The sequence below is a fragment of the Bombina bombina genome, chromosome 6, assembly GCF_027579735.1.
Source record: "Bombina bombina isolate aBomBom1 chromosome 6, aBomBom1.pri, whole genome shotgun sequence".
Classification (NCBI taxonomy): domain Eukaryota; kingdom Metazoa; phylum Chordata; class Amphibia; order Anura; family Bombinatoridae; genus Bombina; species Bombina bombina.
The window spans coordinates 899,740,627-899,754,531 of NC_069504.1; the positions used below are offsets into that span (position 1 = coordinate 899,740,627).

Consider the following 13,905-nt stretch of genomic DNA (forward strand, 5'->3'; position numbering starts at 1 on the left):
AGTGGAAATTGTTTATTATGCATAACACTATTGATCAATGTCTTTTAATGCCACCTCTTCCAACTGAGTTTTAAAATCCTTTAAAGTCAGTATTTAAATATGAATGATTTCAAACATCACTGATAACTTTTGTAGGACTGGGTCCAATGTATACTCATTAATATATTTATTTTTTAACACATGAAGTAAAACCATATCATTACTGGTGGGCAGGGGTAAAAAACATTTACAGTTTACCAGTTATGAAAAAAGTCCTAGTTCACTTAATGCTAAATATAGCAATAGGCCCAATAACTAATACTCAGCTATTTGTTACAATTGCAGGGCTAGTGGAAATTTCCACTATTTTTGTTGGGTATTTGGACTCTTAGTGCTTGTATAGGTAGTAATGTCTTCCAGAAGTCTGGGGGTAGATGATTCTCCCACACATACCTCTCCATCTACTGCTTGACTTGATTCACACACAGAGCTTGAAGAAAAAACATAATTTATGTAAGAACTTACCTGATAAATTCATTTCTTTCATATTAGCAAGAGTCCATGAGCTAGTGACGTATGGGATATACATTCCTACCAGGAGGGGCAAAGTTTCCCAAACCTCAAAATGCCTATAAATACACCCCTCACCACACCCACAATTCAGTTTAACGAATAGCCAAGAAGTGGGGTGATAAAAAAGTGCGAAAGCATATAAAATAAGGAATTGGAATAATTGTGCTTTATACAAAATCATAACCACCACAAAAAAAGGGCGGGCCTCATGGACTCTTGCTAATATGAAAGAAATGAATTTATCAGGTAAGTTCTTACATAAATTATGTTTTCTTTCATGTAATTAGCAAGAGTCCATGAGCTAGTGACGTATGGGATAATGACTACCCAAGATGTGGATCTTTCCACACAAGAGTCACTAGAGAGGGAGGGATAAAATAAAGACAGCCAATTCCTGCTGAAAATAATCCACACCCAAAATAAAGTTTAACGAAAAACATAAGCAGAAGATTCAAACTGAAACCGCTGCCTGAAGTACTTTTCTACCAAAAACTGCTTCAGAAGAAGAAAATACATCAAAATGGTAGAATTTAGTAAAAGTATGCAAAGAGGACCAAGTTGCTGCTTTGCAGATCTGGTCAACCGAAGCTTCATTCCTAAACGCCCAGGAAGTAGAAACTGACCTAGTAGAATGAGCTGTAATTCTCTGAGGCGGAGTTTTACCCGACTCAACATAGGCAAGATGAATTAAAGATTTCAACCAAGATGCCAAAGAAATGGCAGAAGCTTTCTGGCCTTTTCTAGAACCGGAAAAGATAACAAATAGACTAGAAGTCTTACGAAAAGATTTCGTAGCTTCAACATAATATTTCAAAGCTCTAACAACATCCAAAGAATGCAACGATTTCTCCTTAGAATTCTTAGGATTAGGACATAATGAAGGAACCACAATTTCTCTACTAATGTTGTTGGAATTCACAACTTTAGGTAAAAATTCAAAAGAAGTTCGCAACACCGCCTTATCCTGATGAAAAATCAGAAAAGGAGACTCACAAGAAAGAGCAGATAATTCAGAAACTCTTCTGGCAGAAGAGATGGCCAAAAGGAACAAAACTTTCCAAGAAAGTAATTTAATGTCCAATGAATGCATAGGTTCAAACGGAGGAGATTGAAGAGCTCCCAGAACCAAATTCAAACTCCAAGGAGGAGAAATTGACTTAATGACAGGTTTTATACGAACCAAAGCTTGTACAAAACAATGAATATCAGGAAGAATAGCAATCTTTCTGTGAAAAAGAACAGAAAGAGCAGAGATTTGTCCTTTCAAAGAACTTGCGGACAAACCCTTATCTAAACCATCCTGAAGAAACTGTAAAATTCTCGGTATTCTAAAAGAATGCCAGGAAAAATGATGAGAAAGACACCAAGAAATATAAGTCTTCCAGACTCTATAATATATCTCTCGAGATACAGATTTACGAGCCTGTAACATAGTATTAATCACAGAGTCAGAGAAACCTCTTTGACCAAGAATCAAGCGTTCAATCTCCATACCTTTAAATTTAAGGATTTCAGATCCTGATGGAAAAAAGGACCTTGTGACAGAAGGTCTGGTCTTAACGGAAGAGTCCACGGTTGGCAAGAGGCCATCCGGACAAGATCCGCATACCAAAACCTGTGAGGCCATGCCGGAGCTACCAGCAGAACAAACGAGCATTCCTTCAGAATCTTGGAGATTACTCTTGGAAGAAGAACTAGAGGCGGAAAGATATAGGCAGGATGATACTTCCAAGGAAGTGATAATGCATCCACTGCCTCCGCCTGAGGATCCCGGGATCTGGACAGATACCTGGGAAGTTTCTTGTTTAGATGGGACGCCATCAGATCTATTTCTGGAAGTTCCCACATTTGAACAATCTGAAGAAATACCTCTGGGTGAAGAGACCATTCGCCCGGATGCAACGTTTGGCGACTGAGATAATCCGCTTCCCAATTGTCTACACCTGGGATATGAACCGCAGAGATTAGACAGGAGCTGGATTCCGCCCAAACCAAAATTCGAGATACTTCTTTCATAGCCAGAGGACTGTGAGTCCCTCCTTGATGATTGATGTATGCCACAGTTGTGACATTGTCTGTCTGAAAACAAATGAACGATTCTCTCTTCAGAAGAGGCCAAAACTGAAGAGCTCTGAAAATTGCACGGAGTTCCAAAATATTGATCGGTAATCTCACCTCCTGAGATTCCCAAACTCCTTGTGCCGTCAGAGATCCCCACACAGCTCCCCAACCTGTGAGACTTGCATCTGTTGAAATTACAGTCCAAGTCGGAAGCACAAAAGAAGCCCCCTGAATTAAACGATGGTGATCTGTCCACCATGTTAGAGAGTGTCGAACAATCGGTTTTAAAGATATTAATTGAGATATCTTCGTGTAATCCTTGCACCATTGCTTCAGCATACAGAGCTGAAGAGGTCGCATGTGAAAACGAGCAAAGGGGATCGCGTCCGATGCAGCAGTCATAAGACCTAGAATTTCCATGCATAAGGCTACCGAAGGGAATGATTGTGACTGAAGGTTTCGACAAGCTGCAATCAACTTTAGACGTCTCTTGTCTGTTAAAGACAGAGTCATGGACACTGAATCCATCTGGAAACCCAGAAAAGTTACCCTTGTCTGAGGAATCAAAGAACTTTTTGGTAAATTGATCCTCCAACCATGATCTTGAAGAAACAACACAAGTCGATTCGTATGAGATTCTGCTAAATGTAAAGACTGAGCAAGTACCAAGATATCGTCCAAATAAGGAAATACCACAATACCCTGTTCTCTGATTACAGACAACAGGGCACCGAGAACCTTTGTAAAAATTCTTGGAGCTGTAGCTAGGCCAAACGGCAGAGCCACAAATTGGTAATGCTTGTCCAGAAACGAGAATCTCAGGAACTGATAATGATCTGGATGAATCGGAATATGCAGATATGCATCCTGTAAATCTATTGTGGACATATAATTCCCTTGCTGAACAAAAGGTAAGATAGTCCTTACAGTTACCATCTTGAACGTTGGTATCCTTACATAACGATTCAATATTTTTAGATCCAGAACTGGTCTGAAAGAATTCTCCTTCTTTGGTACAATGAAGAGATTTGAATAAAACCCCATCCCCTGTTCCGGAACTGGAACTGGCATAATTACTCCAGTCAACTCTAGATCTGAAACACATTTCAGAAATGCTTGAGCTTTTACTGGATTTACTGGGACACGGGAAAGAAAAAATCTCTTTGCAGGAGGTCTCAACTTGAAACCAATTCTGTACCCTTCTGAAACAATGCTCTGAATCCAAAGATTGTGAACAGAATTGATCCAAATTTCCTTGAAAAAACGTAACCTGCCCCCTACCAGCTGAGCTGGAATGAGGGCCGCACCTTCATGTGGACTTAGAAGCAGGCTTTGCCTTTCTAGCTGGCTTGGATTTATTCCAGACTGGAGATGGTCTCCAAACTGAAACCGCTCCTGAGGATGAAGGATCAGGCTTTTGTTCTTTGTTGAAACGAAAGGAACGAAAACGATTATTAGCCCTGTTTTTACCTTTAGATTTTTTATCCTGTGGTAAAAAAGTTCCTTTCCCACCAGTAACAGTTGAAATAATGGAATCCAACTGAGAACCAAATAATTTGTTACCCTGGAAAGAAATGGAAAGTAAAGTTGATTTAGAAGCCATATCAGCATTCCAAGTTTTAAGCCATAAAGCTCTTCTAGCTAAAATAGCTAGAGACATAAACCTGACATCAACTCTGATAATATCAAAAATGGCATCACAGATAAAATTATTAGCATGCTGAAGGAGAATAATAATATCATGAGAATCACGATGTGTTACTTGTTGCGCTAAAGTTTCCAACCAAAAAGTTGAAGCTGCAGCAACATCAGCCAAAGATATAGCAGGTCTAAGAAGATTACCTGAACACAGATAAGCTTTTCTTAGAAAGGATTCAATTTTCCTATCTAGAGGATCTTTAAACGAAGTACCATCTGACGTAGGAATAGTAGTACGTTTAGCAAGGGTAGAAATAGCCCCATCAACTTTAGGGATCTTGTCCCAAAATTCTAATCTGTCAGACGGCACAGGATATAATTGCTTAAAACGTTTAGAAGGAGTAAATGAATTACCCAAATTATCCCATTCTTTGGAAATTACTGCAGAAATAGCATTAGGAACAGGAAAAACTTCTGGAATAACCACAGGAGCTTTAAATACCTTATCTAAACGTTTAGAATTAGTATCAAGAGGACCAGAATCCTCTATTTCTAAAGCAATTAGTACTTCTTTAAGTAAAGAACGAATAAATTCCATTTTAAATAAATATGAAGATTTATCAGCATCAACCTCTGAGACAGAATCCTCTGAACCAGAGGAATCATCAGAATCAGAATGATGATGTTCATTTAAAAATTCATCTGTAGGGAGAGAAGTTTTAAAAGATTTTTTACGTTTACTAGAAGGAGAAATAACAGACATAGCCTTCTTTATGGATTCAGAAACAAAATCTCTTATATTATCAGGAACATTCTGCACCTTAGATGTTGAAGGAACTGCAACAGGCAATGGTACTTTACTAAAGGAAATATTATCTGCTTTAACAAGTTTGTCATGACAATCAATACAAACAACAGCTGGAGGAATAGCTACCAAAAGTTTACAGCAGATACACTTAGCTTTGGTAGATTCAGCACTTGACAGCGATTTTCCTGTAGTATCTTCTGACTCAGATGCAACGTGAGACATCTTGCAATATGTAAGAGAAAAAACAACATATATATAAAGCAAAATTGATCAAATTCCTTAAATGACAGTTTCAGGAATGGGAAAAAATGCCAAAGAACAAGCTTCTAGCAACCAGAAGCAATAAAAAATGAGACTTAAATAATGTGGAGACAAAAGCGACGCCCATATTTTTTCGCGCCAAATAAGACGCCCACATTATTTGGCGCCTAAATGCTTTTTGGCGCCAAAAATGACGCCACATCCGGAACGCCGACATTTTTGGCGCAAAATAACGTCAAAAAATGACGCAACTTCCGGCGACACGTATGACGCCGGAAACGGAAATAGAATTTTTGCGCCAAAAAAGTCCGCGCCAAGAATGACGCAATAAAAAAAGAATTTATGTTTACCTGATAAATTACTTTCTCCAACGGTGTGTCCGGTCCACGGCGTCATCCTTACTTGTGGGATATTCTCTTCCCCAACAGGAAATGGCAAAGAGCCCAGCAAAGCTGGTCACATGATCCCTCCTAGGCTCCGCCTTCCCCAGTCATTCGACCGACGTAAAGGAGGAATATTTGCATAGGAGAAATCATATGATACCGTGGTGACTGTAGTTAAAGAAAATAAATTATCAGACCTGATTAAAAAAACCAGGGCGGGCCGTGGACCGGACACACCGTTGGAGAAAGTAATTTATCAGGTAAACATAAATTCTGTTTTCTCCAACATAGGTGTGTCCGGTCCACGGCGTCATCCTTACTTGTGGGAACCAATACCAAAGCTTTAGGACACGGATGAAGGGAGGGAGCAAATCAGGTCACCTAGATGGAAGGCACCACGGCTTGCAAAACCTTTCTCCCAAAAATAGCCTCAGAAGAAGCAAAAGTATCAAATTTGTAAAATTTAGTAAAAGTGTGCAGTGAAGACCAAGTCGCTGCCTTACATATCTGATCAACAGAAGCCTCGTTCTTGAAGGCCCATGTGGAAGCCACAGCCCTAGTGGAATGAGCTGTGATTCTTTCAGGAGGCTGCCGTCCGGCAGTCTCGTAAGCCAATCTGATGATGCTTTTAAGCCAAAAAGAGAGAGAGGTAGAAGTTGCTTTTTGACCTCTCCTTTTACCAGAATAAACAACAAACAAGGAAGATGTTTGTCTAAAATCCTTTGTAGCATCTAAATAGAATTTTAGAGCACGAACTACATCCAAATTGTGCAACAAACGTTCCTTCTTTGAAACTGGATTCGGACACAAAGAAGGCACGACTATCTCCTGGTTAATGTTTTTGTTAGAAACAACTTTCGGAAGAAACCCAGGTTTAGTACGCAAAACCACCTTATCTGCATGGAACACCAGATAAGGAGGAGAACACTGCAGAGCAGATAACTCTGAAACTCTTCTAGCAGAAGAAATTGCAACCAAAAACAAAACTTTCCAAGATAATAACTTAATATCAACGGAATGTAAGGGTTCAAACGGAACCCCCTGAAGAACAGAAAGAACTAAATTGAGACTCCAAGGAGGAGTCAAATGTTTGTAAACAGGCTTGATTCCAACCAGAGCCTGAACAAAGGCTTGAACATCTGGCACAGCTGCCAGCTTTTTGTGAAGTAACACAGACAAGGCAGAAATCTGTCCCTTCAAAGAACTTGCAGATAATCCTTTCTCCAAACCTTCTTGAAGAAAGGATAGAATCTTAGGAATTTTTATCTTGTCCCAAGGGAATCCTTTAGATTCACACCAACAGATATATTTTTTCCATATTTTGTGGTAGATTTTTCTAGTTACAGGCTTTCTGGCCTGAACAAGAGTATCAATGACAGAATCTGAGAACCCTCGCTTTGATAAGATCAAGCGTTCAATCTCCAAGCAGTCAGTTGGAGTGAGACCAGATTCGGGTGTTCGAACGGACCTTGAACAAGAAGGTCTCGTCTCAAAGGTAGCTTCCATGGTGGAGCCGATGACATATTCACCAGGTCTGCATACCAAGTCCTGCGTGGCCACGTAGGAGCTATCAAGATCACCGATGCCCTCTCCTGATTGATCCTGGCTACCAGCCTGGGGATGAGAGGAAACGGCGGGAATACATAAGCTAGTTTGAAGGTCCAAGGTGCTACTAGTGCATCTACTAGAGTCGCCTTGGGATCCCTGGATCTGGACCCGTAGCAAGGAACCTTGAAGTTCTGACGAGAGGCCATCAGATCCATGTCTGGAATGCCCCACAATTGAGTAATTTGGGCAAAGATTTCCGGATGGAGTTCCCACTCCCCCGGATGAAATGTCTGACGACTCAGAAAATCCGCTTCCCAATTTTCCACTCCTGGGATGTGGATTGCAGACAAGTGGCAGGAGTGAGTCTCCGCCCATTGAATGATTTTGGTCACTTCTTCCATCGCCAGGGAACTCCTTGTTCCCCCCTGATGGTTGATGTACGCAACAGTCGTCATGTTGTCTGATTGAAACCGTATGAATTTGGCCTTTGCTAGCTGAGGCCAAGCCTTGAGAGCATTGAATATCGCTCTCAGTTCCAGAATATTTATCGGGAGAAGAGATTCTTCCCGAGACCAAAGACCCTGAGCTTTCAGGGGTCCCCAGACCGCGCCCCAGCCCACCAGACTGGCGTCGGTCGTGACAATGACCCACTCTGGTCTGCGGAAGCTCATCCCCTGTGACAGGTTGTCCAGGGACAGCCACCAACGGAGTGAATCTCTGGTCCTCTGATCTACTGGTATCGTCGGAGACAAGTCTGTATAATCCCCATTCCACTGACTGAGCATGCACAGTTGTAATGGTCTTAGATGAATTCGCGCAAAAGGAACTATGTCCATTGCCGCTACCATCAAACCTATTACTTCCATGCACTGCGCTATGGAAGGAAGAGGAACAGAATGAAGTATTTGACAAGAGTTTAGAAGTTTTGATTTTCTGGCCTCTGTCAGAAAAATCCTCATTTCTAAGGAGTCTATTATTGTTCCCAAGAAGGGAACCCTTGTTGACGGAGATAGAGAACTTTTTTCTACGTTCACTTTCCACCCGTGAGATCTGAGAAAGGCCAGGACAATGTCCGTGTGAGCCTTTGCTTGTGGAAGGGACGACGCTTGAATCAGTATGTCGTCCAAGTAAGGTACTACTGCAATGCCCCTTGGTCTTAGCACCGCTAGAAGGGACCCTAGTACCTTTGTGAAAATTCTTGGAGCAGTGGCTTATCCGAACGGAAGTGCCACAAACTGGTAATGCTTGTCCAGGAATGCGAACCTTAGGAACCGATGATGTTCCTTGTGGATAGGAATATGTAGATACGCATCCTTTAAATCCACCGTGGTCATGAATTGACCTTCCTGGATGGAAGGAAGAATTGTTCGAATGGTTTCCATTTTGAACGATGGAACCTTGAGAAACTTGTTTAGGATCTTGAGATCTAAGATTGGTCTGAATGTTCCCTCTTTTTTGGGAACTACGAACAGATTGGAGTAGAACCCCATCCCTTGTTCTCCTAATGGAACAGGATGAATCACTCCCATTTTTAACAGGTCTTCTACACAATGTAAGAATGCCTGTTTTTTTATGTGGTCTGAAGACAATTGAGACCTGTGGAACCTCCCCCTTGGGGGAAGCCCCTTGAATTCCAGAAGATAACCTTGGGAGACTATTTCTAGCGCCCAAGGATCCAGAACATCTCTTGCCCAAGCCTGAGCGAAGAGAGAGAGTCTGCCCCCCACCAGATCCGGTCCCGGATCGGGGGCCAACATCTCACGCTGTCTTGGTAGCAGTGGCAGGTTTCTTGGCCTGCTTACCTTTGTTCCAGCCTTGCATTGGCCTCCAGGTTGGCTTGGCTTGAGAAGTATTACCCTCTTGCTTAGAGGACGTAGCACTTGGGGCTGGTCCGTTTCTGCGAAAGGGACGAAAATTAGGTTTATTTTTGGCCTTGAAAGACCTATCCTGAGGAAGGGCGTGGCCCTTGCCCCCAGTGATATCAGAAATAATCTCTTTCAAGTCAGGGCCAAACAGCGTTTTCCCCTTGAAAGGAATGTTAAGCAATTTGTTCTTGGAAGACACATCCGCTGACCAAGATTTTAGCCAAAGCGCTCTGCGCGCCACAATAGCAAACCCAGAATTTTTCGCCGCTAATCTAGCCAATTGCAAAGTGGCGTCTAGGGTGAAAGAGTTAGCCAATTTGAGAGCATGAATTCTGTCCAAAATCTCCTCATAAGAAGAATCTTTATTGAGCGCCTTTTCTAGTTCATCGAACCAGAAACACGCTGCTGTAGTGACAGGAACAATGCATGAAATTGGTTGTAGAAGGTAACCTTGCTGAACAAACATCTTTTTAAGCAAACCCTCTAATTTTTTATCCATAGGATCTTTGAAAGCACAACTATCTTCTATGGGTATAGTGGTGCGTTTGTTTAGAGTAGAAACCGCCCCCTCGACCTTGGGGACTGTCTGCCATAAGTCCTTTCTGGGGTCGACCATAGGAAACAATTTCTTAAATATAGGGGGAGGGACGAAAGGTATGCCGGGCCTTTCCCATTCTTTATTTACAATGTCCGCCACCCGCTTGGGTATAGGAAAAGCTTCGGGGGGCCCCGGGACCTCTAGGAACTTGTCCATTTTACATAATTTCTCTGGAATGACCAAATTCTCACAATCATCCAGAGTAGATAACACCTCCTTAAGCAGGGCGCGGAGATGTTCCAATTTAAATTTAAATGTAATCACATCAGGTTCAGCTTGTTGAGAAATTTTCCCTGAATCTGAAATTTCTCCCTCAGACAAAACCTCCCTGGCCCCCTCAGACTGGTGTAGGGGCACTTCAGAACCAGTATCATCAGCGTCCTCATGCTCTTCAGTATTTTCTAAAACAGAGCAGTCGCGCTTTCGCTGATAAGTGGGCATTTTGGCTAAAATGTTTTTGATAGAATTATCCATTACAGCCGTTAATTGTTGCATAGTAAGGAGTATTGGCGCACTAGATGTACTAGGGGCCTCCTGTGTGGGCAAGACTGGTGTAGACGAAGGAGGGGATGATGCAGTACCATGCTTACTCCCCTCACTTGAGGAATCATCTTGGGCATCATTTTCTCTAAATTTTGTGTCACATAAATCACATCTATTTAAATGAGAAGGAACCTTGGCTTCCCCACATACAGAACACAGTCTATCTGGTAGTTCAGACATGTTAAACAGGCATAAACTTGATAACAAAGTACAAAAAACGTTTTAAAATAAAACCGTTACTGTCACTTTAAATTTTAAACTGAACACACTTTATTACTGCAAATGTGAAAAAGTATGAAGGAATTGTTCAAAATTCACCAAAATTTCACCACAGTGTCTTAAAGCCTTAAAAATATTGCACACCAAATTTGAAAGCTTTAACTCTTAAAATAATGGAACCGGAGCCGTTTTTATAATTAACCCCTTTACAGTCCCTGGTATCTGCTTTGCTGAGACCCAACCAAGCCCCAAGGGGAATACGATACCAAATGACGCCTTCAGAAAGTCTTTTCTATGTATCAGAGCTCCTCACACATGCATCTGCATGTCATGCTTCCCAAAAACAAGTGCGCAATAGAGGCGCGAAAATGAGGCTCTGCCTATGATTAGGGAAAGCCCCTAGAGAGTAAGGTGTCCAATACAGTGCCTGCCGGTTATTTTACATAATTCCCAAGAATAAAATAATTCCTCAAAGCTATGAAGTATAAAATATGCTTATATATCAATCGTTTTAGCCCAGAAAATGTCTACAGTCTTAAAAGCCCTTGTGAAGCCCTTTTTTTCTCATGTAATAAAAATGGCTTACCGGATCCCATAGGGAAAATGACAGCTTCCAGCATTACATCGTCTTGTTAGAAATGTGTCATACCTCAAGCAGCAAAAGTCTGCTCACTGTTTCCCCCAACTGAAGTTAATTCCTCTCAACAGTCCTGTGTGGAAACAGCCATCGATTTTAGTAACGGTTGCTAAAATCATTTTCCTCTTACAAACAGAAATCTTCATCTCTTTTCTGTTTCAGAGTAAATAGTACATACCAGCACTATTTTAAAATAACAAACTCTTGATTGAATAATAAAAACTACAGTTAAACACCAAAAAACTCTAAGCCATCTCCGTGGAGATGTTGCCTGTACAACGGCAAAGAGAATGACTGGGGAAGGCGGAGCCTAGGAGGGATCATGTGACCAGCTTTGCTGGGCTCTTTGCCATTTCCTGTTGGGGAAGAGAATATCCCACAAGTAAGGATGACGCCGTGGACCGGACACACCTATGTTGGAGAAATGAAGCATTTTCAGCCCCCGCGAGCCTAACAGCCCACAGGGAAAAAGTCAAATTTTAAGGTAAGAAAAATGTTAAATTAAAATGCATTATCCCAAATATGAAACTGACTGTCTGAAAATAAGGAAAGTTGAACATTCTGAGTCAAGGCAAATAAATGTTTGAATACATATATTTAGAACTTTATAAACAAAGTGCCCAACCATAGCTTGGAGTGTCACAGAAAATAAGACTTACTTACCCCAGGACACTCATCTACATATAGCAGATAGCCAAACCAGTACTGAAACGAGAATCAGCAGAGGTAATGGTATATATAAGAGTATATCGTCGATCTGAAAAGGGAGGTAAGAGATGAATCTCTACGACCGATAACAGAGAACCTATGAAATAGACCCCGTAGAAGGAGATCACTGCATTCAAATAGGCAATACTCTCCTCACATCCCTCTGACATTCACTGCACGCTGGGAGGAAAACCGGGCTCCAACTTGCTGCGGAGCGCATATCAACGTAGAATCTAGCACAAACTTACTTCACCACCTCCATCGGAGGCAAAGTTTGTAAAACTGAATTGTGGGTGTGGTGAGGGGTGTATTTATAAGCATTTTGAGGTTTGGGAAACTTTGCCCCTCCTGGTAGGAATGTATATCCCATACGTCACTAGCTCATGGACTCTTGCTAATTACATGAAAGAAACATAATTTATGCTTACCTGATGAATTCCTTTCTCCTGTAGTGTAGTCAGTCCACGGGTCATCCATTACTTATGGAATATTTCTCTTCCTAACAGGAAACTGCAAGAGAATTACCCAGCAGAGCTTGCTATATAGCTCCTCCCCTCACCTATCATACTCAGTCATTCGACCAAAGCAGACGAGAAAGGAGGAACCATAGGGTACAGTGGTGACTGGAGTTTAATTAAAATTTAGACCTGCCGTAAAAACAGGGCGGGCCGTGGACTGACTACACTACAGGAGAAAGGAATTTATCAGGTAAGCATAAATTATGTTTTCTCCTGTTAAGTGTAGTCAGTCCACGGGTCATCCATTACTTATGGAATACCAATACCAAAGCTAAAGTACACGGATGAAGAGAGGGACAAGGCAGGAACATTAAACAGAAGGAACCACTGCCTGAAGTACCTTTCTCCCAAAAATAGCCTCCGACGAAGCAAAAGTGTCAAATTTGTAAAATTTTGAAAAAGTGTGAAGCGAAGACCAAGTCGCAGCCTTGCAAATCTTTTCAACAGAGGCCTCATTTTTAAAGACCCAGGTGGAAGCCACAGCTCTAGTAGAATGAGCTGTAATCCTTTCAGGAGGCTGCTGTCCAGCAGTCTCATAGGCTAAGCGTATTATGCTACGAAGCCAAAAAGAGAGAGAGGTAGCCGAAGCCTTTTGACCTCTCCTCTGTCCAGAGTAAACGACAAACAGGGAAGAAGTTTGACGAAAATCCTTAGTTGCCTGCAAATAGAATTTCAGGGCACGGACTACGTCCAGATTATGCAAAAGTCGTTCCTTCTTTGAAGAAGGGTTAGGACACAGAGATGGAACAACAATCTCTTGATTGATATTCCTGTTAGTAACTACCTTAGGTAAGAACCCAGGTTTAGTACGCAGGACTACCTTGTCTGAATGAAAAATCAGATAAGGAGAATCACAATGTAAGGCAGATAACTCAGAGACTCTTCGAGCCGAGGAAATAGCCATCAAAAACAGAACTTTCCAAGATAACAACTTGATATCAATGGAATGAAGGGGTTCAAATGGAACGCCTTGAAGAACATTAAGAACTAAGTTTAAGCTCCACGGCGGAGCAACAGACTTAAACACAGGCTTAATCCTAGTCAAAGCCTGACAGAAAGCCTGAACGTCTGGAACTTCAGCCAGACGTTTGTGTAGAAGAATAGACAGAGCAGAAATCTGTCCCTTTAACGAACTAGTAGATAAGCCCTTTTCTAAACCCTCTTGTAGAAAGGACAATATCCTAGGAATCCTAACCTTACTCCATGAGTAACTCTTGGATTCGCACCAACGTAAATATTTACGCCATATTTTATGGTAAATTTTTCTGGTAACAGGCTTCCTAGCCTGTATTAAGGTATCAATAACCGACTCCGAGAAACCACGCTTTGATAGAATCAAGCGTTCAATCTCCATGCAGTCAGCCTCAGAGAAATTAGATTTGGATGTTTGAAAGGACCCTGAATTAGAAGGTCCTGTCTCAGAGGCAGAGACCACGGTGGACAGGACGACATGTCCACTAGGTCTGCATACCAGGTCCTGCGTGGCCACGCAGGCGCTATCAGAATCACCGAAGCTCTCCTGTTTGATCTTGGCAATCAAACTAGGAAGCATTGGGAATGGTGGAA

The 13,905-nt window shown here is 41.7% G+C and overlaps 1 protein-coding gene across 2 annotated transcripts in view; it reads right to left on the reverse strand.

Moving 5' to 3' along the window:
- The window catches only part of MAP2K5 (mitogen-activated protein kinase kinase 5), a 314,237-nt gene that overhangs the window by 91,592 nt on the left and 208,740 nt on the right, over positions 1-13,905 (reverse strand). The gene's annotated exons all lie outside the window — the stretch shown is intronic.